At 35.3% G+C, this 26,959-nt stretch overlaps 1 protein-coding gene and 1 pseudogene across 1 annotated transcript in view; one reads left to right on the top strand and one right to left on the bottom strand.

The window, feature by feature from the left end:
* The window catches only part of MYO1D (myosin ID), a 376,233-nt gene that overhangs the window by 34,376 nt on the left and 314,898 nt on the right, over nucleotides 1-26,959 (top strand). The window lies entirely within an intron of this gene.
* Nucleotides 12,136-13,471, bottom strand: LOC100919959 (annotated as a pseudogene).

Below are 26,959 nucleotides of genomic sequence, written 5' to 3' on the forward strand. Positions count from 1 at the left end.
AAATGAGATTTTAAATGTAAGCCCTTTCACTTAAAATTCCGTATTTTTTCTACCACACCATTAAAGGAAAAAAAAAACCTGAGATATCTTTTTAAAATTTTGTTTTATATATGCCACCAGTCTTTTACTTCAGAAATAACAAATATCTTTAAAGCATTTTAACTTTTTAAATCATGTGATAAAACAAGACAAGAAGGCAAATAGTGATCTGTTAAACTCTACTGGCATGAATTTTTTTTTAAGTTAAAGACTTTTTAAGTTAACTAATCATCTTTTCTTTTTGAATTAAAATATTTACATCTTTTGAATAGTAGATAGAAAAATTAGATGACTTCTAACAAGAATATTCTGTGTAATTTGTTTCATATATTGAATCTGGTATATGGACAATTACCTTTTGTAAAATTTACATTGAAATATTATTGACCATTTCTCCCAAGTCAACCAAGTCAAACATTTTCTTTTATTTTTTAAAGGTAACAAAGAAGTCTTGCTGCCCTTATCTTTTCTTTTCTTTTTTGGGCAACAAGTGCCATCAATTCTCAGTAGAAAGAAACAATCATTCCTTGAAACAGTAGCTATTAAAGTTTGTCAGTCTACTCATGGAAAAAAAAATGTTATTCCCCAAAGTATTTCTCTAAGGCTGAAAGTTTCTATGCAAATGAAAGGCCAGTTTTGACCACAGAAATTTCCATCTAACCTCTCAAAATTGGAAACATATTACTTACAATTCAAAAACACAGGCAAATTAGTGAGGAGACTGTCTAAAATAAGCTCAAGAGTTAGACGTATCATTTGTGGATGACATGCCTTGATAGGAAAGCTTATTTTCCTCTGGATGCTTTGTCTCTGTTGTTAAAAAAAAAATTTTTTTTTAACTGCTTAATGGAGCCACGTTTACAACTGTGACATGAACACAGTTAAGGGACTGCCTAACCATATTGTGTACTCCATGGCACAGCATATCCTGTTGTGACTACTGTTTTTTGTCTTATTAAAGAGTATTCACATTTCTGTAACTTCTGTCATTTATACTGTATCCTTCACAGGTAAAAAGTTCAGTTATTTAAGAGATGAGGAAATTGAGACAGAAAAAAGTTGTGACCTGCCCACGTCATACAATTAAGCCTCACAACTGAGACTTGAATCCAGGTCCAAGTTTACCATTCAGTTCACCAGGAACCCAAGTTGCTGAGAAATCAGCAGAAGCTTTGTTTGGTGTCCATTCTCTTGATAAACATATTCAAGGATATATGAGTGAAGAAAAGGTACTGAAAACATGAATTAGGGAGATGTTTAGATTGTTTGGCCCAAGGAAATTTTGCATGGAGTTAAAAAGTTTAAAGATTTCAGCACCTTGACAGAAACAATTCAGTCCTGTTCATTGCTAACATTGCAATCGATAGTAAGTTGAGAGACTTTTTTTTTAAATCAGCCTAAGAACCAGTGTGTCCTTCAGGGGGCCAACAGACAGAATGTGGGGACATTGCATCAAGCTTTCACCAGACCAAACTGAAAGTCAACAGAACAGCAGTTGGTGGGAGGGAGTGGGCAGTATTTTGGATGGCTCTGAGCCTTGAACTTGATACAGATTCATATTTGGCTTCTTGAGCAACCATGTAGAGGTGAGAATTAGGAGACCCGGCTGATGTCTGACTGGCTTGGCCAGAGCAGAAAAGCCATGACGTTCATGACCCAACTTGAGAGCCCTTCCAACCATATGAGTCCAACTATTCTGTGCACTCCAATTCATCATCATTTGCCATTCCCTTAGAAAGTTTATATTATCTAATCCTATACTTAAAGGTCATTTGATGGCTAGATAAGTTGCTCTTTTATGAATGAAGAAACTGGGATGAGAACCTGGCTTTTCTCACTATTGAACTGGTTCTGACTCTTGATCTAGCTCTCTTGCCGTCATCCTACCCTACTTTCTCTCTACAAGCACACAGGTGCTATTTCCATTTTTCTTCTCTCTGTCAACAATACTCTTCCTGACCCATTCTACAAGGTTCAAAGCCTTAATTTTTGACTAAAGAATGACTAAAGAAATGAAGTTTATGTAAGCTAGAATAGAGAAAACTGTCAAATTACCCTTTTAGCTGGAAGTTTAAATAGGTCTTATAATAAAGCTACTGAGATAGACCGAGTTTATTAAAGAAGGAATTTGTGTCAATGAAATAATAGGAGAGCTATTGAAATGATGACTTATTGCCCTCTTTCACCTCAGAGTATTAAAAAGAAAATTGAAGGAAGTTCTTGTTCAAGATTTTTTTTTCTTCATTGATAACAATTATACTTGGAGAATCCTTGTTTAATAGATAAAGGAACATAGCTAATTTCACTAGTGGCACTAGTGGGATTTATTCCCATTCCATGCCTACTAGGAACCTTTAGTAGTGTTCTTTTCTGATGCAGAATAATGGTAGATGACTGGAGAAAATTATATAGCTGGGTGCTGGGGGAGAATGAAGTACCACATCTGAAGGAGGACAAATTAATGAAGGGATTCTCCAAGTGCTATAAAGATCTCTTTTGCATTTGATTCCTTGGAATTCTTAATCTGATTTGTGGTTTGAGAAAGCAGTAAAAGCAGAAAAAATAAACTTTTCAGTGAAGCCTAATGAAAGTCATTTCAGGTGAATGATAAATTGAAGAAATAGTTTCTTTAGATTGAGAAATGTGGGTTGTTCTGGTTCTGGAGCCATCTGTTTTGGTCCCATGGGTAGCCAGAGGTTTTGACTAGTTTGTAGCCACATCAAGACAGTGACGTATAGAAAGAGTGTGCTTCACTTTAAGAAAACCAAAATAGGAAATGGATAAAATAGGGAGTAATGTTTCCCTTTAGAAAACTTTTCACTAATGTTCATCTCAAAATGAAAACACTTCTGAAAAAATATTTTCATGACCATTAGACACTGGGCAATTTGACAAGAGATGTCAGATCTAAAGCTACGGTGATTGTTTTAGATTTCTTATTCCTTTGCTGGCAGATGCCTGCAAGGCAATTTGGTGTGTCAGAAGGAGAGCCAGATGAGAAATGAGAGTACTGTTGGGATCATGGCTTTCTTACTTACCTATGTGTTGGTGAGCAAATCACTTCTCTTCAGACCCTTATTTCCTTGTGCCCGAGTTAGACAGCAAAGTTACCTTTTAAGTCTAAATGTGAGGATTCCTCACCCAGAGATAAAAAAATTCTTATTTTGCATACATTCTGCTAAGTGTCCCCGCTCTTTGAAAATCAATCAGAAATTAACTTAAACTGTCATTGTTCATTTTTGGAGTCTGGTTCTGGCTTCCATTCTCTTCTGTTCAGAAAAAGACAACTCCTTAGCTCTTTTTTACCTTTGTTTTTGCTAATTCACCTTCTGCCTACTTGAGGGCCTTAGTTTTCTACACCATGGTTTAAAATACTGGAATGAGAAGGTCTCAGCTAAGGGTAGTTTTCATCCTATGAAGGGTGGAAAGACAATGTTTGCTGAAGAAGACTTGATAATCCCATCAAGAAGAAATGAAATTAAAAATGAAGAGTGAGATTCAAAAACACCTGTATCCCAAACTAGATCCTGTGAAGGTTATTAGATATGGCATGGGGAAGGATTTCAAATAACAGTTTTCATATGAAGAAATAACTGGAGAGAAGATGGAAGAGGATGAAAATGTATTGCCCCAATTAATCTGCATACAGGAAATAAAGCAAGTTTGACATCTTAACACTAAGAAATAATTGTGACTTTAAATGGATCGGTAAGATTTGGGAGGATGGAATTCCTGACTATTAATTTAATTGAAATAAATCTGGGGGACAACTAGATGGTGCAGTGGATAAAACACTAGCCATCGAGTCAAGAGGACCAGCATTAATACTTCCTAAGTGTTAAATGACCTGGATAAGTCACTTAACCCCAATTGCCTCGAGAGGAAAAAAAAAAAAAGAAAGAAATCTGATAGAAGAGAAAGGAATAGAGCTGCATATTGAGAAGATATACCTGTATAGAAATCCATGAAGCTAAATATATAATAACTAATAATAACATCTAGAATTTATAAAGTGCTTTAAAGTTTTTTAAGCTCTTTTTAAATATCATCTCTTTTGATCCTCATAACAATCCAAGGAGGTAGGTATTAAAATTATTGCTATTTTACAGATGAAGAAACTGAGACAGACAGAGGTTAAATGGCTTGTCTAGGATCACACAACTAGTAAGTATGTGAGGTTGAATTTAGACTCAGGTTCTCCTAATTCCAGGGTCTCATTGCTCTATCTCCTGGTATGATATGAGGATAAAAGAAGAAATAAACAGAAATGGTGATGCTGGGGGAACATATTATAGACTGACCAACTCTGGAAGCATGTGGTAAATACTTTCATGGAAAAGAGATAAAAGTATAAGAGTAATTGGAGGAGCACGAATCTGCTAGAAAGGAAATTTGTCTGCTAAAAGCCCAAATATCTGACAAATTCTTAACTTATTAACAATTTTATTTTATAAGGTAGAAAGGAAACAAAGAGGAAAATCCCATGCGTGGGATGCTAATCTTCTGCCTAATAAAGGATGGGGAAGTAGATCTTTGGAGAATGAAGTGCCCTTTGAATGTTAGTGAGACCAAATGAAAGGAATGCTTGGAAAGGCTTGGACTTTGCCCTTCAAGAAAGATTTCAAAAAGTTCAAAGAAATGACAGGTGTGATCTCATAATCCAAGATTCCAAAAGAGAAGGTAGTTCAAATAGAATGGGAAGCTTTCAAAAAAGAAATTTTGACCAGACAATCTCAAAACTCTCTTTCTAAGAGAGGAGAAGACAAAGATATCTTCAGAGGATACTCTCTAGTGAGCTCAGGATCAATAAGTATATACAAAAGATGGAGGGGAGAAACAGAAGAGAAGACATATAACAACAAACCAAAAAAGAACATCAGGACCTTGTAAGAATAGTGTCAAGAATCTTGAAACCCAGAATGAGCTCTGGGGTGGAGATAGGGAGCAGAGAGGGGGAGAATTTTTAAAGATGTATTGTAAGAAAAATAAGGAAAGTGCAAAATTCATTATTGGGTCAGATAATATAGTGTTGACAGATAACTGAGAAAATAAAACTATTTAACTCCATTCTTGTGGTCTTCCTACTGTAGACACTCTCCACTATACTTTAGATCATAACCCATCTAGGCCTTCTCTCCCATATAGCCATGTTCTCCCATATGATATTTATCAACATGCTGAGGGTCTTCCTTTGGGTTTTAATGGTACCCAATGTGATACATAGATTGTAACTCATTCTCACTATATGACCATCTGACCTTCTTTTTAAAAAAGTACTCATTTTTAAACTCATTTTTGGTTGACCTCATTTATACTATTTCTTGTATATGTAAGGCATACTTGACAAGATGTTGCAGTCATTTGGATGCAAAAAATGTCTCTCCATTGCCTAATGGATGAAGTACAGTTTTGATACTTTGGAGATCACTTATTCTCTGATTTATAGCCAGATAGTATCACTAAAAAAAGAAGGAAGAGGAGGAGGAGGAAGAAAAAACAACTAGTACTAAAAAGATGAAAAGAGCAACTTCCCAAATGAACTCAATCTGCTCTCTTTCACCTATTTAACTCTGATACAGTTTATTGATCATTAATTTTCCTGTTCAAAATATAGACCAATTCATTTGACTATTCATTCAACTATATATCACAGTTTGGAATTTATTATCCACTTAGTTTTTCCCGCGTGTTATTGTTAGGCTGAACTTGTGGGTCTCCTTTAACATGCTTTGCAGTATTATAAAGCATAGTGCAATTAGCATAATGCTTGAAAACAGGAGAATTAGGAAACCTAATGATCTATAAGAAAGCCCTCTTCCATTTGGATCCTGTGCAAGATATCCCCAATGACAGTGGCATGAATAAAATAATCTCTGATTATTGATTCTTGTATCATCCTGATATAGGCACAGGAGGCACCTTGGAAGAGAGCTTTTAAGGCTACATTTTATGCTGTCAAGTAAAAAAAATTATAGAAAAATTATAGTCAATAAGCAGTAAACATAATGGAATCTTAAATTTTCTGTACCTTTTAGTCACTTGTGTAGCTAAACAAATATTGGCTATGGAATATTATTTTGTGAAACCTTCCATATTCCATTCTCATATTTTAATCAGTATTTGCATATACTTCTCATAAAGATTTTATTGAAATGAGAATTAAAATCTTAGGCAAGATAAAAGAACTATATTGCCCAGAACCAGAGAAGTAATATTACTATACCCTCCATTGGTCAGATGACATCCAAAGACTCACTTCTGAATTTTAAGACAACCTGTGGTATGTCCATGCCATCAAAATCAGATGAAATATTTTTTAAAATTAAAAATAACTGGAGATTTTAATCTGAGAGAGAAAATATTTAGAGAGAACATGAAAGATTCATGGAATCTGGAAAGTGGAAAAAATGTCATGGAAAATGCATAATACTCACTCTGTTATTTGGGGGTAGATTTTTATTCAATATAGGAAATAACTTGTTAATAATTAGAGCACATAAAAATAGAATGGGCTACTTCCTAAAATACAAGTAGAGTTTTCATTGGAAAATTCCAAGCATGGGTTTGATGACTACTTGTCAGGGTGGTGACTGGCTCTGAAAAGGGGATTTCCTACTTTATTAAAAGACAGCACTAAAATGCAACAAGATAATCAATCAGTTCCTGAAGTTATCAGTGTGTATGTGGGGTGTGTGTGTGTGTGTGTGTGTGTGTGTGTGTGTGTGAAAGAGAGACAGAGATACAAAGACAAAGAGATACAGAATCACAGACACAGAGTGGAAAAGGAAGAGACAGAGACAAAAAGAGAGAAACAGAGAAGACAATGAAGTGAGAAAGGAAAAGAAACAGAATAAGAATGGATTCTTGGGATCAAATAGACATTTGATCTATATACATATTTGGGGAAAGTGACCTATCTTATAAAGTTAGAAAATCTCAAATCTTTATGATGTTCCAGAAGGACCAATTGTGATTTTTTTTTTGTTGATAATATGACCTGAATCATGGTTTTAATAACTTTCTCTTCTATGAGGTAAGAATTAACAGTGACTGCATAATCATTTCAGTTTGTTGGGAGGGAGTGGAGAAGGTCTGACTAAAATCTTTATATTCATCATTTAAAAAGTAGCATAGGTCTGTTTTTGTTATATGATGTTTTTGGTCCATGATTAAATTTTCCTGAGAACTCCAGTGAAAAGTGTGAATAGGCTAAGCTAGAAAACTTTTGCAAGTGTCATTTTCTGATGCCTCATGGTGCTTTTCTTTCTCAATTTTCTGAATATGTTGGCTTCTTATTTTTCTTTCCTTCCCCACTCCCACTGTTACTGCCAGCTTCTTTTAGCAGTTTTGTTAATGGTGAGCCAACAAAAAGAGGGATGGAAGAGGAGAAAAAGCTAAACAGTCATGCTCACTTCTTGTTAATTTGGTTTGGTGAATGAAGAAATTGAAGCTTTTGGTTAAAATGAGGTTTTTTTTTCCTTCTGTGGATTTTCCTCATCTATACTAACCCTGACCCATTCCCACAGCTTGAAATTTGGCATATTTATTTTCTTAAAGGAATCAATTGAGCAAAGATAGAAATAGACCTTGAATCAGAAGAATTGGTTTGTGTTTCAGCTTAACTCTGTGACATCAGCCAAGTCACTTAACTGATATATTTTTCAGTTTCTCACATATCATATGGCATGGTTGGATGAAATAATCTCCAAGGTCCATTTTTACTCTAAACAAATTCCAAATCTAGATCACAGATTTTGCCACTAACCCTTATTTTAAATTTTATTATTTAAAAATGTTTATCTTTCAATAATTGAGAATTTGACATATATGAATATTTCTATATACAAAGAGAATAGAAAAAATACATTGTATATGGAATCATGCATCTATTGTATATAGCTGTTTTGGGGGAGGTTTTTAGAGTATAAGATAAATTTGGCTAGGAAATTCCAATACTGCCCTATTTGTGTTTCCCCTTCTGAAATTCTTTCAGCTCTCTTCTGTATATTTTAAAATGTTTCCTTGATGTTATTTTTTTCCTTTTCTTTGTTTTTTTAAATCACTATCTCCTATGCTCCTTCCATAATTTTCACACACACACACACACACACACACACACACACACAAATCCCTTCTTAATGACAGTAGGTGTAATCAAACAAAACATACATATACATTTGCAGTGTCCAAAAATGTATGTCTGCTTCTGTGTCCTTAGTCTATCACCTGTTTGTCAAAAGGTTGAAAATATGCTTTAATTATTTTATTATTTTTATTATATACATTATTTTATTAGTCTTTTATAGTCATGAACAGTTATAGATCTTGAAGCCTTTCCCAGCTTTTTTTTTATTTGCATCATTGAATTTATTGGGTAAATTAGTCTTCTTGTTCTATAGAGTTCATTACAAATAAGTCCTCCTAGGTTTCTTTGAATAATTTTTTTGTCATTTCTATGGTACAAGTAATATGGCACTTTCAGGTGTTCTAATGTCTTTAGACGTTCCCCAGTTGACATTCCTTGATGCCTTTTTTGTTTTCAGCTCTTTGCCACAACAACAACAACACACTTCTACAAATATTTTTGTACATATATATTCTTTCATTCTAACTTTGATTTTTTGAGGATATAGGCTTCAGTAGTGGTTTCCCTGGGCTAAAGGTTATGAATAATATAGTGAATTTGATGGTGGGGTTTAAAATCACTTCCCAGAATGGTTGAATTGGCTTGCAATTTGTCCACCAACAAGCTTTGCCTGTCTTCCTATAGACACTATTCAACAATTGTTGTTGTACATTTTTGTCACTTTTGTAAATCTGAAGGTATGAGGTAGAAACTCATATTTCTTTTAATTTGTATTTCTCTTATTAGCATTTTGAAACTTTTTTCACATACTTGTTTAATAGTTTGGAAACTCCAAATCAAAAGATTCTCTTTTTCTTTTCCCAGTAAACCCTTAAGTGAGGTAAGATTCCTATGGGACAACAGAATATTATCTTCCTTTCAATTTGTAAACATTGCAGTGTCACCTAGTCCTTTTAAGCAATTCAGACTTGTTGATGTTCATATTCTCTTTTCTTATGTTTGCATTTCAAAAATATCCAACTCTAATTTTTCTAATAAGGATGCTTAGACATAAATAAGTCTTGTAAAGTCTCCTGCTCACTCCTTCTTCCTAGAAAATTATGCTCAATTATACATTATTGCACATTATTCTTGGGCTTAAGCTATTTTTTCCCCTTATACTATGTCATAATCTAGCCTTTCCTATTTCATTAATGATAAGTAATCCTGAGTGATTCTGATTGGAGTTTCTGTCTGAATGCTCAGGTACAGTTTCTTCTTGGTTGATACAAATTTTTCTCCTTAATTTGGTAGATCTCAAACCTTATAACTACATTTCTGAGTAAATTAATCCTAGGCTTCCTTTCTGGTGGTGTCCTATGGATTTCGTTAATCTATTCTTTACCTTGTAGCTCCAATACTTCTGGGCAAATTTCCTAAAATTTGGTAGACAGAGTTTTTATTTTATTTTATTTTTTGGTCTCATTATATTTTCCTGGAGGAAAACCAGGTGTTGTAGAAAGAACATTTGGTCTGGAGTCAGGAAGACACATTCTCTTGATTTCAAATCTGGCCTCAAACATTTACTAACTGTGTGACCCTAAGCAAGTCACTTAACTCTGTCTACCTCAATATTTTCATCTAAAATGAATTGGAGAAGGAAATGGGGTCATAAAAAAAAAACATGAAAGTGACTGAACAAGAGTTAACAATAATGTTTTTTTTGGGGAAGACAAGTCATTTTAAAGTTCTCTCTTGAAGCCATTTATTTCAGATCAGTCTTCACATTTTCTTTTAATTTTTTTTTATTTATTCTTATAAATTTTGAGCCATTCACATGTTCTTCCAATTTTTGTTTTCTGACATTGCTCTTATGATTATTATATTATTGAATTTTTGAGTTCCAGATGTTCCATTTTAAATTTTATTTTGGGGACGTATCTATTGCTTTACTAAGATTTTCTGGCTTCAGTGCTAAGCCATTGGCTCTTCTTTCAAGTTTTTTGGTAAGAACTCTAGTTTAACTTTATATCCTCTTTATTCTTTTATTGTCTTGCAATTGCTTTTGAGGCTTTTTTTGTCCAATTCCCTTCTATTTTCTGGGTTTTATAATTGTATTTATTGCATAATTATTCTCTTCTGGATATTTCTTTTGGCATTCTATTAACTCACAGTGTTTCTTGATTATTATGATCTTTTCCTTTCTTGATCATTTTCTCAGTCTGCTTTTTTTTTTTTTTTGTGAGAATTTTTCTTCTCCCCCTGCTGCTTTCATTTAATCATTGTTATTTTAGGTTTTTGATGTGTTTTTAATTGTTTTATTCTCATCCAAGGGAACTGGACTTAGATACAACTTTTTACTTTCCTATCTTGCTAGAAATTGCTGATAGTATTCTAACACTTCCTTTCCTTTTGAAATGATGCTAGAATTTATAGGTTATTTCTTCCCTCTTCGCAACCTTTTCTTCTTTCCATTATTCTTTTAAAGCACTGAGATGTTGATTTTCCCTGGAATATTAGAGGGAGATAAAAATGTAGTGATTAAAAAGCACAAGACTAGTAGTGCATATTCTGCATTCCATTTCATTCCACATTCTATTTTTGGTTTGGCAAGCAAATGTTGAATAAAATATATTAGCACATTGACTCATTTCCCAATATTAATTTATTTACCATTTGGTAGAGTACATTGTTCTCATTTTTAAAAATTATTTCTATCTTTTGCTTTCATATTGCCTTTCTTTCACTTTTCCTATTCTTCTTTCCTCCCAGAGAGCCATCCTATATTACAAATAATATGTTCAAAGAAAAAATAAATGGGAAAAGTCAGCAAACTAATTCATTAATCAAGAGTCTGAAAATTTATGAGATGTTTCACACTAATGAGCTTCACCGCCCATTGCAAAGGAGGTGGGAGGAGGTATCACCTTCCTTTTTTTCCTTTGGAGTTATGTTTGTTCTTTGTAATTCTGCAATATTCAGTTTCAGTTGTTTTGGGGTTGTTCTTCCTGCTTACATTTCTGTAAGTCATTTAGTGCATTGTCTTCTTGGTTCTGTTTATTTCATTTTGCATCATTTCATAGAATTCTTCCCATGTTTCTTTATATTCATTGTTTATTATAATACATTGATATTCTGTTATATTCATGTGCCATAATTTGTTTAGTCATTCCCCAAACTATGGTTATATACTTTGAGTGATTTGTTCTCCAAGGGGTAACCGATTTATTTCTGTCAACTTAATAGATAACATATGTTTATTGACTTTTATAAGATCATTTTCAAGTTTCTATTATAGGCTAATTATTAAATATATTGCCAAATGGCTAAAGCGAATTGTAAGAAAAATCCCTGTCTTTAAGGAGCTCACACCCTGATATGGCAAAAGAGACAAACATACATATATACAAAGTGGAAATGTTGAGAGAATAACAATGTAAAGGAAAGTTAATATAGTGGTTGTATATAATACATCATACTTCTTCATAAAGAAGAAAATTGCAAATTTATCTGTTTCTTGATGTTATCACAGTTAATGAAGATCTAAATCTTTTGCTCTCCTGTCCTCCAGTTGTCAATGTCAATTTTACTTCCATCATTTCTCACATATATTCCTTTCTGTCCATTCACACTGCCACTATAAAAATTAAAGTTTTCATTACTTCTCTACTGAACCTCCTAATTGGTCTTCCTGCCTCTAGGAACTCCTCTCTAAATGATCTTGACCTAATCTGCCATTCTGATTATTGCTGATATGCTCAAATACTTTCAATGGTTCCTTGTTGCCTATAGGTAGAAAAGAAAAGAGGAATGTGAGAGTGAGAGCGAAAGTGAGATTGAGATTGAGAGAGATTGAGAGATTTTTTTGGGCTTTCGGTGCTTCATTCCAGACTCAATTTAAGTGATTTGCATCTTGCATCATCTGAAATTGTAAATGGTCACTGAGTCAATCATAGATCTTAAGTCTTCACAGTTATTTTCCTTTATAGTATTGTCATCACTGTATAAATTTTTCTCCTGGTTCTGCTTACTTCAGTCTATATCATGTCATATAATCCCTCTCAGATTTCTCTGAATCAGTTCTTTGTGTCATTTCTCCATAGCATTATTTTTCATTTACTAGGATGTGCTCATTCCCTAAATGGTTTGTATCTGATTTTTTCCAATTCTTAGTTATAACCAAAAAGTGCTTCTCCTAATATTTTTGTACATGTGTCCTCTTGCTCTCACTGTTAATGGTGGTAGTGCTTTTTTGTTCTTTTTTTTTTTTAAGGGGACACGGCTGTATATTTATTTGTCTGCAGAGAAGGACACATTAATTCCCTCCTTCAAGGGGCGTGGCCGAAGTCAGGTAAACGGAAGCAAGGTAAAAGAAGTCTGTGATTCAGCCAAACTTAACCCCACCTCTTCTTAGATTCCTTGCAGGTCACAATGTACCTGTGAGAGAAGAATAGCCATCTGCATGGGAAATATCTTCAACCAGGACAGAGTAATCTTCCTGGGGCCATTATGGGGGAATATGAATCAAAACCCTGTAGATGTGGGGATTTGGGGATATATGCCAGCACAAGCTGGAATAAAGATTCAGGGTCTGTCTCAGGATTGGCCTTCCGTTGTGGTAGTGGGATGAGCCTTTGGCTCAAGGTGTGTCTGTCTTTGCCTCCTCATCAATGTCATCCACTTCATATTTATTGGTGACATGACTGAACTGACCACTTCTGACGGAATCCACTGCTCATTTCCATCCACAGCATTCACTCAAGTAGCCACCTTATCACCTGGTTTAGCTACATAGTTTAGCTACATAGTCCCCTGAAGCTAAATTAGTCCCACATAGGGGTGGAGGCTTGTCTCTAGGTTTCCCAATTCACAGAGGCAATGTCATGACTGATTGTTGCAATAGACTCATCAGTACCCCTAGGCACATAGTTTTCTGTGGAGATTCTGAATCATCGTACAAACATGCAATTTTAGCCTCAATTCACTTTTCTTCCAGTGAAGTCTTACTCTCAGCAATCTTATTCAGAGCTTTGTACATTATATTGCATTCTTCCTCTGCATCTGCCTTGGTCATGGTATACAGACCTCGAAGCTTTGTCCGGTAATAAGGAGAGATTTTATTTTCTGTCTGAATTCTCCCATGTGTCTTCTGAATATTGATCAGGCTACATTCAGTTCAGAAGCATTTGTCCTGAGTTCGTTCCATCAGTTGATAAAGCTTTGTGAGTAATTCAGCTATTCTGGAGTCTGCTGACACTAATGCCATGGCTGTGGTAAAGACGATTTTCTCATGACGCTGAAATAAGGAATGCTCTAAGGGGCTTTCTAAACATCTGCTATAATCACTACAGTTGATCTTGGGAGAAATGCTCCTCAAACCCCATGGTTTGTACCTCACTAGTCACCTCTCCTCTTCCACTTGTTCTTCATTTTTGAAGAAGACCAAGGACATCATGGGGTAATGGCTTGACTTGAGTGTGAATTGGTTTAAGTAAGGCATAGTTGTACAAAGTCATCAGATTCACTATCATAGTCATCAAAGTCCAGTGGTAAGACCAAAATCAAAATGACTGGGCTGCAATAGATGGCTTTAGTATCCTCGATGTCTGATCTGTTCCATCCATCTTCATGGTCATTGGAAAAATTGTTCTCATCCACCCATTCCACCAGGAGAAATCTTCACATACTTGGGGTAGACACCACCTCACTGACTAGAAACAGTCCTCTAACTCACCAACCAGATTTGAGCCCTCTTGGTTACTCTCAACCAGGTTTAACCCATCTGCTAAGGTGGTTTACAGGGTTGTGACCCCTAAGCATACTATGCCTGGAGCCACAGGTGGAACTTGAATGTCAGGTAGATACCAAAAGTGGTTGAGCATCCCTGCAAAGTTCTCTCAATAAGTCCTCATATCAGAGGCGCTAGTTCTCCCTGAACACTCCTTTCACTCCACTGGTGTCACTGGGTCAAAAGGAATTAATAATTTAAACCCTTTTGAAGCATAATTCCAAATTGCTTTTTAGAATTGTTGGATCCATTTGTAGCTCTACTAATAGTACATAACATATTCTCAAATAATGATCATTTTCCATTTCTATCATATTTGCCAATATGATAGATATCAGATGAAAATTCAAAGAAAACTCCTGTTATTGGAGATGCAATGTATTATAGTAGACAGAGGGACAATCTTGGGGAAAAAATAGGTTGAAGTCTTGGTTCACACTATGTGACACTGGACAAATTATTAGATCTCCCAGTGATATATGTAACTCTCTAACAGTCTAAGTTTCAGAGAAAATGCTGACCTTCCTGGTAGAAGGAGTTTGCACATTTAGGCATTCCCTATACTAATGAAATCATAAGGTAAAATACTGCCTCCTAAGGATTTGGGATATTTTTCATAGAACTGTTGATAGTTTGACTTTCTTCTTTTGAGAACTACCTGTTCATAATCTTTCACCATGACTATACATTTTGGATATACATTTGGATTTATCAGAAATATATTACAAAGAATTTTTTCCATTTGACTTTTTTCCTTCTAATTTTAACTGAGTTAATTTTATTCAAACAAAAACCCTTTCAGCTTTATTTAATCAAAATTCTCTTTTATCTTCTGTGATTTTCTCCATCCTTTCTTTGGTCAAGAATTTTTCCACTATCTAGAGTTGGGAAAGTCTCTCCTTGCACCTCCAATTTATTCATGATTTAGCATTTTATATCTAAGTCATGCATCCATTTGTAACTTATTGTAGTTTGTTTGTCTAAACCTAATTATGGAATATTCTTTCCTAATTTTCCTAGCAGTTGTCGAAAACTGAGCACTTGTCCTACTACTTGGAATGTTGGGGTTTAACAAATACTTTTCTGCTATATTCAAATATTTCTAGATCTTATGTATATACTCTGTCCACCAATCCATTTATAAATTTTTTTAACCAGTATCAAAGATCTTAAATGAGTACAGCTGGATAACATTAATTTGTGATTTGGTATTGCTTGACTATCCACTATTTTGTCCATTATTTCTCTTGAGAGTCTTGATTTTTTTTTATTCTTCTAAGGAAGGGGTTCTTAATTTTTTTTTTTTTTTTTTTTTTTTTTTTTTTTTTTTTTGCACCATAGATCCTTTTAGCAGTCTGGTAAAGCTCATAGACCTTAGAATAATATTTTAAAATATTTGAAGGCAAATTAGTTGTTTTTCAGTCATGGACAATTCTTTGTCACTTCATTTAAGGTTTTCTAGGCAGAAATACTGGAGTGTCTTGCCATTTCCTTCTCCTGTTCATTTGACAGTTAAGGAAACTGAAGCAAACAGGGTCAAGTAAGTTACTTAAGGTCATAAAGCTAGTAAGTATATGAGGCCAGATTTGAACTTGGGAAGATGAGTCTTCTTGACTCTAGGTCAATCACTCTGTCTACTGAGCCATTTAGCCACCCAAATTTTAGTTAGAGGTTAGTAATAAAGATATCTAGTTTTTTTCCCCTTATGAGTTCAAGAACTTCTTTAAATCTTGAATGTTTACTCCAGGTTAAGAAGCTTTGTGCTAGATGAAATTTATTATTTTTTCTAGTTTTCTTAAGAAAATCTTTGGTATTTTAGTTGGTGTGGCACTGAATATGGAAATTAATTTAGATTGCATTTTCATTTTTATTATGTTGGCATGACTTAGTCATGAATTATTTAAAATTAATGGGGTTTTTTTCTCTGCTCAAATTCACTTGAGTTTTTTCTCTAGATTTCTCCATTTTCATCACTTTCTCTCTCTTAATTATATGGATGTTTTATATTTCCCTCTTACCAAATCGAATGTAATGAAGTTGAAAATGAAGTTTTAAAATTGTCTGTGTGTGTGTGTGTTTATTGGGTATAGTTTGTGAAATTGAATTGGATACAGAAAAATAGGAACTGGGAGGATTTTTGAGACAATGGCAACTAAAGTTGTTTGGAATCCTTAAAGGCTACAAGAAAGACATCCTCAGCAGAGTTTTGAAGCAATAGAGGAATAAAGTTTGAGAGTAAGATTAGAAATTATGTTCTATGGAAAAAAAAATTTTAAGTATGTTCTTGATAGAAGAGTTAGGTAATCCCATTGTCAGATTTTTCTGGTTCTTACAAGCATAATATATTTTGGGAAAGGAATGCAAGTTTTCATAACTGATATAGAATGTCTAAGGGAATTCATGAGTAATGCTTCAAAGATTTGTGATTTCACCTTGCAAGCATTCTGTATACCGATAGAGATCAGTCCCTTTGTACTTTCAGAGATAGCTTTTGGGACTTGTTTTGGCCAGGAATACCTGCCTGTCTCCTAGAAATTGACCTTCTGTTAATGTGCTTCTCTAAACTTAATCCAGCCCCAGCATCATTGTTACCAGACTGGTAATAGAAACCTTTCCAGCTTAGATAAAACTTGTAAGTATATTCAGTCTTCAAGCACAATGATCAATAGATCAGGAGTTCTACCATGTCATGGTAGGTCTTGAGTAGAGGAATTACAAATGAGAGAAGTTACATAGAGAAAGAACAATTTGATAGATGAATCTAAAGCACCTTGGGTGACATTTGAATCTTATTGAAGTGGCAACCATTACAGACTTTTGAACACGTTAGTGACATACTATTCCACATTAAAAAGTAGGATATTTAATGTGATGATTTAATTTTGCATTAGAATAGAAGCCTTTAGTACATACATATGCTTTCATAAAAAGAAGTCATATTGGATGAAAATAGAGGAAGGAAACTATGTGGTCTAGGTGGATTAATTTTAGATTTTTATTTCAGCATAATTTTCTGTTTATTGTCTTCTATGCCACTGAAACTTTAACACTCCTGGGCCTTTCCATTCACCCTGCAGATGAACTCATATATGCTTTCCCTACTAATTAGAATATGAGCTCCTTGAGAGTTGAACTCTTTGTAGTTACATTTTTTTTCATTCATTACATATAGGAAAATAACAACCAAGCATTTTCAAAATGGCTAAAAATCATAAATTTTTCACATTTCCTCCTTTTTTAAAAAAGAAATGTGCAGTGTTATAGTAGCTTGCCCTTATGGGCAAGTTTTGCACATTCATTTTAATTCTTTGTTTCAAATTTGATTTACTTTATTAAAGTTTTAACAACCTAAGACTGACCATCAATATAACCAACCAAACATGCTTAATATTTATTTACATTTTAATTAATTCCTTTCAACACACAAAGTACCATAACAATTTTTCATTTGCTTTAAGGTCCCCATTAAGATTCCTTGTACATTCTTCTTTCTTTTTCCTATGAGGTAATTATAGTTTTTGCATAATCCATTCTTCTGATTCTGCTTTTTTCACTTAAGGGCTATATTTCTGAAGAATGCATCAATGACTCCTGAAGCAAGTGACCACTCTGCAGTAGTCAGTAAACAAGGATTGGTTAAGTGCTTACTATTTGCCAGCCAGAAACTGCTATATGCTAGAGATACACAAGAAAGTTTAAAAAAAAAAACTCTTTCCATGTCCCAAAGGGGCTCTTATTCACATGGGAAGTCAACCTGAACATAGTTAGTCATATACATGATATATACAGAGTAAATGGAACACAATCTCAGAGGGAAGGCATTGGGAAAATGGGGAAAATGGGAAAATAATGGAGAGGATCTGCAAAAAGTGGGATTTGATTTGAGTCTTGAAGTGACCCAGGGAAGATAAAACGTAGATGTAAGGAGGGAGAGATCATTTCAGGTATGGGGACATCCAATACAAAGACAGAATTGGAAGATAGACTTTTATACTAGTGGAATTTTAGACTTCTCTTCTTCTCCTTTCCATTTTTTTTTTGGTGAGGCATTAAACCAAGTTATGGTTAAGTGCTAGAAGTTTAATAGAAGAGGCAGAGGTTTGGAAGTGTTCAGAAAGTAATTAGAAGAAGTTTACATTAATTCAAATCAAATAAACAAGGTCATCTGCTAAGGGAGAATTTGGAAGGTTTGGAATACCTGCTTTAGGGAATGAGAGGAAGACATAACTTAAAAACAATTGTTGAGCATCAGCAAATGAGGGCTTGGATGAGGCTGAATAGTATAAATTTGTAGAGGACTCTGTCAATTCATTTTTTAGATGTTTTCCAGAAATAATATAGAGAGTAAAAAACAGATTCTGAAAGTTTTGACAAAATTGGAAATTTTAAATAAGGTAATTATAGAAGATTGTAGATATTAATACAGCAATAGGTCTTCCCAATTTTTGACTTGTCCCAGGTCCATGGTGCTGAAATGATCATTGCCTGTCTTTGGGAAAATAGCTTATGAGCCCTCATTTCCATTGAAACTTCCCTACTAATACAGAATGTAACAGATGAAATCACAGCAAATAAAAGGATATTCACTGAAGTCATAAGACAAGGTAAAGCAAATACTCACCCATTTTTTCTACCAAATTGTCATCTCTCAAACTCTCAAAGACAAGAGACCATGGATTCTCTTGCCTCTGTTCCCTGCAGTACCATCTTGCATCCTAGAGAAGGGGGAAAGATTCTATATTTTTTCCATGGCACATGTGCTAATGCCTCAGTACCCGGAGTGAACAGCTCTACAATGACTGAATGTTTTCTGCTACTATTTTCTCTGAGGAACACTAGCACCAGCATGAGATAAATGGGGCCACCATTTTCTTCTCTCCCTTTTTTTCTTTAATATCCTAATATTCAGCCACTTATACACTGAGCATACAGAAAGCTGCTGAGATAATGCATTAGCTTCTAGGAGATGTGTTCAGAAACTTTTTTTAAAAATCAGTATTGTTTTAAAAGACTTAGAAAACAGGAAAGGACCAAGGGAATCAGCATTGTTTTGAAAGACTTAGAAAACAGGGAAGAATCAAGGGTTTGGAGGTAAAACAAAACTGCCATAGGAGGAATAATAGGATGGCATATAAGTGGAGGGGGGAATTGTAGGAATTTGTGTTAAGAGATTTAAATTTGAATTCAAGAATAGGAGACTGAGCAATTCTGAATGGTGATAAGGCCTCAAGAATAGTTACCCTAAAGGGTCACTAAAGTGGAAGAAAGGTGAAGATCATTGGACCTGAAAAAAGATAGGCAATTTATTACCTGTGTGATCTTGAACAAGCCATATTACTATTCAAGACTTCACTTTCTTCATCCATTAAGTGAGGTGATAGGTATGAGTGACCTATCCCCCCAACCCCAAATCCATGATTGTATGGGAGGTATATTACTTTCAGAGATTCACAATATACCCTTATGTATTCAAGGCAATTTCTGCTTGGCCCTAGGAAAGCCATCTTTTACTTTTCTCTTCTAAGTTTTTATTGAGATTTTCTGGGTTTTTTTTTTTTTTTTCTGTTCCCATAGTTACCCTCAGCATCTCTTCCCCTCCCAGAAAACAATCCATATGTCAAGTGATATTTTTTAAAGGACAAATAAAAATCAGCACAACTGATCAATACATAGAAAAAGTTTGAAAATGCTTGCAAGGTGTGGACTCTCCTCCAACATGAAAGGGCAATTTGGAGTTGTCTCCTCTTCTCTCTTCTTTCAAATCCTGCTTTCTTTTTATAATTTTCTTAAATTTACTTTTAATATTTTGGTATATTATCATGCTTTCCATTTCTGTTGTTGTAGTCACCATGTATATTGTTTTCTTAGCTCTTCTTTATTCTACCTCAATTTATGTTCTTGCTTACTTTTGTTTTTACTTATAAAATGCTTTATATTTTAACATCAAAACTTTGGCTCCTGGTATGTGTGAATGCCCCACAATTCACAATAACTTTAGGGGAGGAGATGGAGAGAATGAATAGAATGTGGATAGGAGATCCTTCCCTTACTTTCCAAACTTCAACAGGCCAGTTTGTTGATTCTAATAGAGATCACTAGCACAGGCTTTATTTTCTCCAGCACTTAGCTATTAGTCTTTGTCAGGCCTGATAAGATGCTGATTTTAGTAGACATGAGTTTTTAAAGAAATGAATTCTGATGGACATTTACTTAATATAAACATGACTCACAATTTAAGCACCTGAAGTTTAAATGACATAATACTTAGTACTTCTTCAAAAACACTAAAAAGAAAAAAATCTCTTGAGATAATTGTAAGATTGTTGTACTATAGGCACAAATACATTTTGTGCCTCCCAGAGGATTACTGTAGAATATACTACAGTACAAGTTGGGTACAAGTTAAAACTTGTGCTGAAAAACAATTGCTCTTGGAAAATTTGATTTGAACATCAGATGATTTTCATATTTTTTTAGTGTTCCCCCCAAAAAACGCCACTCTTTAGAATTATGTTTTAAAATATTTATCAAGTTTTCAAAATTGATGTGAACAATTTTGCCAACTTTTCTGAATTTTTGATCAATTTTGATTTGAAGCTTGATTCCTCTCAAAGCACACATTGTGGTTCTTCTGTCCCTCACCTTGGGGATTCTCAGTAATGCTAAATAATTTTGATAAGGGCCCCAATAGAATGTATTCAACAGCTTAAGTAGGTTGTGGGGGGAAAAAGATATGATATTGCAGAATTATATATATAATGTATATATATGCATATATATATATATAAAATTTTTAGATTTTTTTTTCTCTTTTAGATTAGCCATGGTTTGATCCTTCCATCAGTTTTATTTCAGTTCAACAAACATTGAGTACATAGTCTGTCCAGAATGTGTTAGATGCTGATTGAGATAGAAAGTTTACTAAGTCACTGCTTCCCGCCCACATGGACTTTATCATCTTATGGACTTGATACATACAAAAACAGATTTAGTACTCTATGTGATGGGTGCATCAGAATGATGAAGAGGAGAAAGCTGTTATTGATCAGAGTATTTGTGAAAATGATATGAGATGCCATTCAAATTGGATTTTGACGAATGGGTGAGAATTTAACAGGTAGAAGAAATAAGGAGGATGTTCTAGATATAGAGATAATAGAGAATAAAGGTGGGAAAGCATAAGATCTTTGACTAGTGACATCACTCCTATAATTGCTCCCTAAAGATCCAGGCAGAAAGTAAAGATCTATGTGTACCAAAATATTGATAGGAACACTTTTTGTAGTATTGGAAAGGAACTGGAAACAAAGAGGGTATGATTGGATAAAAACTGAACAAAGCATGGTCATGTGAATGTAATAGAATGTAATTATTGCTTCATAAGAAATGAGGACTAGAAAAATTTCAGAGAGAGTTGAGTTTTGACAAAGACAGCTCCATTCCCGTGTGGCAGTATAATCCTAAATGATGCTGGCCAGCCCCTCCAAGAACTGGTACATTGAGTTCTTATGGCTCAGAACCTGAGTAGGGCACCAAGTCCCTCTCTTGTTAGAGCTGTTGAGTTAATGGTCTAAAGCAGCCTGCATTTCTCAACTGTCTACTCAAGTTCAGTCTTGAACTCTTCCAGTTTTCTGGCAATAATTCCTGTCCATCATAAACAAGGGTACTTATTGGAAAATGCGACCTCATAGCTTTGAGAGCGGGGATCCTACCTGAGCCTGCTCAGGGGTGAAGTTCTATGGACAAAGTTCTCAGAATATTCTGGGTTTGGCCAGAAGCCAGTTGGTTCTAAAATGTACTTCCAACATTGTGTAGGGGCAACAGAGAGATAAGTCTTTCCCCGTGAATTTAAAGAGGTAGGAGAACTCTTTTGGCTCAACAAGTTAAGTAGCAGGAGGCTTAATTTATCTTGAGGTAAGAGATTAATGTGGAAAGTACAGCAGGTACTGGGACCTGGAACTATGGGAAGGGATTAAGAAGTAGTGACTCCTGTCTGAGAAAAATGAATTATTGATTTCCACATTTTAGTACTTGGGATTTATAAACATGAAATGGGAAAATCAGGCTTCTTGTAAGGCAAAATGGCCTGTCAATTAGAACTGTGCCAAAATAGATTGGACTCCCTTGGGGGGAGGGGGGAGAAATGGCTTTCCCTTCAAGGAAGGTCTTCAAGTAAAAGTTTAATGAGTTGGTCCAAAGGTATCAACCACCTCTATACCACCTGAGTCTCCCAGTGAAGAATGCTGATAACGATCAGAAGCATGACTGCAGAATCAGGGCCCTTGTGCAGATGATGACACCTTGGGTACAATCATTATTCCTCTTATTGGGTTGAGTCATTAACAGCAGGGTAGTTAAAAGGTCATTACCCTCTGCCCTGTAACCTTTCCTGGTACTAGGATCAATACCAAGCCTTGTTCTGTTCCACCACCCAACTCAGTATTTCATCTCATCAGCCAGGACCACCCCCTCCCTGGATTTCCCCTCAACTAGAGGGGAGAGTAAGAAATCTTTCCCCCTTTAGAAGACTGATGAATGACTTCCCCCTTTTTCCCAGGGTAATTATGCAAACATGATTTTTACATCCTTCTCCCTTTTCTTGGAAAGCAAGGTTTCTTCTACAGACTCTATCCTTTCTATATCTTCCCTGGGAAGGTAAAGGTGGGAAAGCAAAGGATTCATTGATGATTGAGTGCTGGATTGACAGGAATGTGGAGGGGGTCTTATCTATTCCAGATTACAGTAATTAAAGGGATCCCCTGACCTCATCCCTTCTGCCACTTTTGCTAGGACCTCCTCCACTGCCACTTCCCCACGTAGAAGGGCTACTACACCCTCCCTTCTCCTGAGGTCAAGGGCTGCCATTGTGTCACTGGCTGCTGCTGCCTTTAAGACAGGGTGTCAACCCTATCTGGTCCCTACCACATCAGTGAGACCAGGAAAGTCAAAGAACAATTTAAATACTTGTGAGTTAAATATGGATGTCTCCTTAGGATGTCCTTCCTTCAAAAGCTAGATGTCAAAATGTGATATCAACATATCTAATCATCAAAACATCACTCATTGCTATGGTGTTGTGGATGTTTACATTGACTAGCAGGAGAAAATGCTTCATATTTCACTCAGGACTGAACCAATCCTTTTTAATAAAGGGAGTGTCAGAGAGAGAAGAAAGTTAACATTCCTTTCTCACACATCCTGCAGTGAAAGACGCGGCCTGGTATAAGTTAGCCAACAGGAAATATCAAAACACTCTTTTTATTTCCTGCAAGTGGATAGTGCTTGTTTAGAAAAAATGTAGTCATTTAGTAAACACATTCTCCTCCGCCTGTCTGAATCAGTCTCTGTATCTATCTGTCCCAGTCTCTGTGTCTGTCTGTCTGTCTCTCATTTGCTAGGACCAAGACCTTGTACGGAGAGAATTTCTCCTTTGGATTCTACTTATTTTAGTTTCTTTTTTGAAATCAGACACCGGTCCCACACCCTTTCTTTTAATCCAAAATGTGATTTCTCCATGATTTGTTCTATCATCTACTGATATGGTTACACATATTTAAATCAAGAGAATTGTCTTGAGGTAAGGAAATCAGAATCCCTTATAAATATAAAACAGAGGTTTGATTTGTTTTGTTTTTCTTGAAGTCCATTCAAAAAGTGTTTATTAAGCACTTACTCTGTGCCAAGCACGGTGCAGTACATCTGGGAGGGGCAGTAGGGAAGGGTAGAGTATAGGACATGGGAATAAGAGGAGCTTAGTTGGGGCACCTCTTGAATATTTTCTTATCCAGGTAACTGAGGCAAGACTTCTTTTTTTTTTTTTTTTTTTTTTTTTTTATTATTTTTTTTTTATTTATTTATTTTTAATAGCTTTTTATTTACAAGTTACATGCATGGGTAATTTTACAGCATTGACAATTGCCAAATCTTTTTTTTTTTTTTTTTTTAATAGCCTTTAATTTACAGGATATATACATGGGTAACTTTACAGCATTAACAATTGCCAAACCTCTTGTTCCAATTTTTCACCTCTTACCCCCCCCCCCCCCCCCCCCCTGAAAGGATGGGCAGTAGTTGATGTGTACATTATATTATAAATTAACTAAGATACACAATAAGTATACATGACCAAAACATTATTTTGCTGTACAAAAAGAATCAGACTCTGAATTATTGTACAATTAGCTTGTGAAGGAAATCAAAGATGCAGGTGTGCATAAATATAGGGACTGGGAATTCAATGTAATGGTTTTTAGTCATCTCCCAGAGTTCTTTTTCTGGGTATAGCTAGTTCAGTTCATTACTGCTCCATTAGAAATGATTTGGTTGATCTCGTTGCTGAGGATGGCCTGATCCATCAGGACTGGTCATCATCTAGTATTGTTGTTGAAGTATATAATGATCTCCTGGTCCTGCTCATTTCACTTAGCATCAGTTCGTGTAAGTCTCTCCAGGCCTTTCTGAAATCATCCTGTTGGTCATTTCTTACAGAACAGTAATATTCCATAATTTTCATATACCACAATTTATTCAGCCATTCTCCAACTGATGGACATCCATTCAGTTTCCAGTTTCTAGAGGCAAGACTTCTTAACATAGGTTTCTTCATCTGTAAAGTAGAAATAATAATATGTGCACTCAGGGCATTATGTCATTACAATCTGTAGTAATATGATTGGGGACTGCTAGAACTATCATCGTACATTCCGGGAAAGCATTGGACTAGAAGCTTGGCCTGAGTCACACAACTAGGTTTGAACTTGGGAAGATGAATTTTCCCAGTTCCAAGATCTATCCACCACACTCCACAGCTGCCCTTATAGAATAAATATTTGCTACTCTATAGTATATATCAAAAAACTTGGGTTAAGGTCCTGACTTTGCCACTTATTTTCATGAATTTGGTCAAGTCACTTGGTCTCATTGAGCTTTGGGTTCTTCTCTGTAAGAACCTAGTCTGCCTGCTCACCTGCCCATCTGTCTTGGCTGCCCTCAAGAGTTGATTGGAGGATCCAGTGAGATTCTGTATGTTGATGTGCTTTGTGAACCACAAAAACACCTGTACAAGTATGAACTGTATATATTGAGCCTCCTTTCTGGATAAAATCATCTGGTCACTTCGGAGAAAGAAAGCCATATTAGAGGTCCCATTCTGTTTCTTGAAATCCCTGAGGGGAATAGTCGTTTTTAATAAGCAAAAAAAAAAAAAAAAAAAAGAAAAAAAAAGAAAAAACCCTCAGATATTAATTTCACTCTGAGTAATGTGGTAAAGAGTCTAAGAAGTGAAGCTTATTGTGTAGTATCTGTCTATTTGGGGGACAGATCTATGATTAAATTGGCCTAAAGAGCTTGTTCACAAATGCAGGTCAGCAACTACTCTGACATTTTTAGTTTCATAGAGAGTGACCTGGAGCACTGACATTAATGTGAAGAGAACAATTAATTCATCTGAGTATGTGAGTACCTACAGGGCACTCCAACAAAAGTGTGGAGAACACCATTGTTTAAAATTGGCTATTTAAGACTGATTGTTCAGAATATGAAGGTATGACTTCACCAAAAAGTCCCAGAATTCACAAGTCCACAAACTCTTTGTCCTTACCAGATTTTCTTGCCCCAGGATGATTTTGCATTGTTAGAGTAAATGGTAGATAGGGCAAATAGAATTGCTGGCTTTGGAAGGTGGAACTCTTAGACTCTGTGAGCCTAAGTCACTTAACCTCCCTGAACCTTAGTTTCCTCACCTGTAAAATGGAGATGATAATATCATCTACTTTCCTGAGTTGTTTTAAGATAAACATATTTGTAAAGAATTTTGCAGGTCCTACACTAGTAATTTTTAGATTAATCCTTTACCATATTATTACTCATATAATGGTTATCAATATAATACTGGCAGCTGTTAAGAAAGAGAAAGCAAACTTTTTAAGCATCCAGACAGGCATCTGTTAATTAGTATAATAATAGACATTTATATTGAGCTTTCATGTTTCCAAAGCTCTCATCATGTGACCCACTGTTGCTACTATCATTCTTATTATAAATTTCCATTTTTTTAAAATCAATTCATCTTCCATACCCTTAATGCTGGATGGACTCCGATGCTCTGTCATGGGCTCCCTTTTATTTTCTCTTTGTACTCATCCATGTGGTGACCTCATCAGCTTCTAAAGGTTTACTTATTTCCATGCCATTGGCTCAGATCTGTATAAGTAGACCTAATATTTCTCTTGAGTGTGGGTCCTGCATACAAAGGAAACCTATCCTAAAACTAACCCTAGCTACCTTGCTCTTCCCATACCTCCCCTGCCTTTTGCCCTTTCCTAAATTTTGGCAGAAGGCTCCATCGCCTTTCCAGTCACTCAGGTTCACACCATCAATGGCTTCTGTGATTCCTCACTCTTCCTCACCCACATAACTTACCAGCTGCCAAACCTTGTCATTTCTATCTCCACAATATCTCTCTCATCCATCCCTTTCATTGGTCTAGTTTAAGCCCTGATGACTCACCTGGATTTCTGTGATAGCCTCCTCATTTGTTTCCTTGCTTCAAGCTTTCCCCCTGTGCAATCTACCCTTCCCCTAGCTTTCGGTGATTTTCCTAAAGCTTTGATCATGTCATTCTCCTATTCATGGAATTCCAATAGTTCTCTATTACCTTGAGAATCAACTCTTAAATTCTTCTGGTTTGACTTTTTAAACTCTTCACAACCTGCTCCCAACCCACTTTTCTAGTCTCATTACATATTACTACCTTTCTTGAATTCTATGATCCAGGCACACATGGCAAGCTATTTACCATCTCCTTGAGCCCCATTTGTGCCCCATTTCTGGAACAGACTCTTCACTGCCCTCCACTTTTTAGAATCTCTTCTTTGCTTCAGATTCAGATCTGCTCAAGCAACAGCTTCTATAGAAAGCCCTTGATTCCTTCCAGTTTCTCATCTTCCCTCATTTATTTCCAATTTATCCTCTGTTTATTTGATCGGAGACACACGCATATTGTTAGAATGTAAACTCTTGAAAGGAGGGACAGTGGACTCCTTTTATCTATAGTGTTTTTCACAATA

Source organism: Sarcophilus harrisii, chromosome 4 (assembly GCF_902635505.1).
Source record: "Sarcophilus harrisii chromosome 4, mSarHar1.11, whole genome shotgun sequence".
NCBI lineage: Eukaryota > Metazoa > Chordata > Mammalia > Dasyuromorphia > Dasyuridae > Sarcophilus > Sarcophilus harrisii.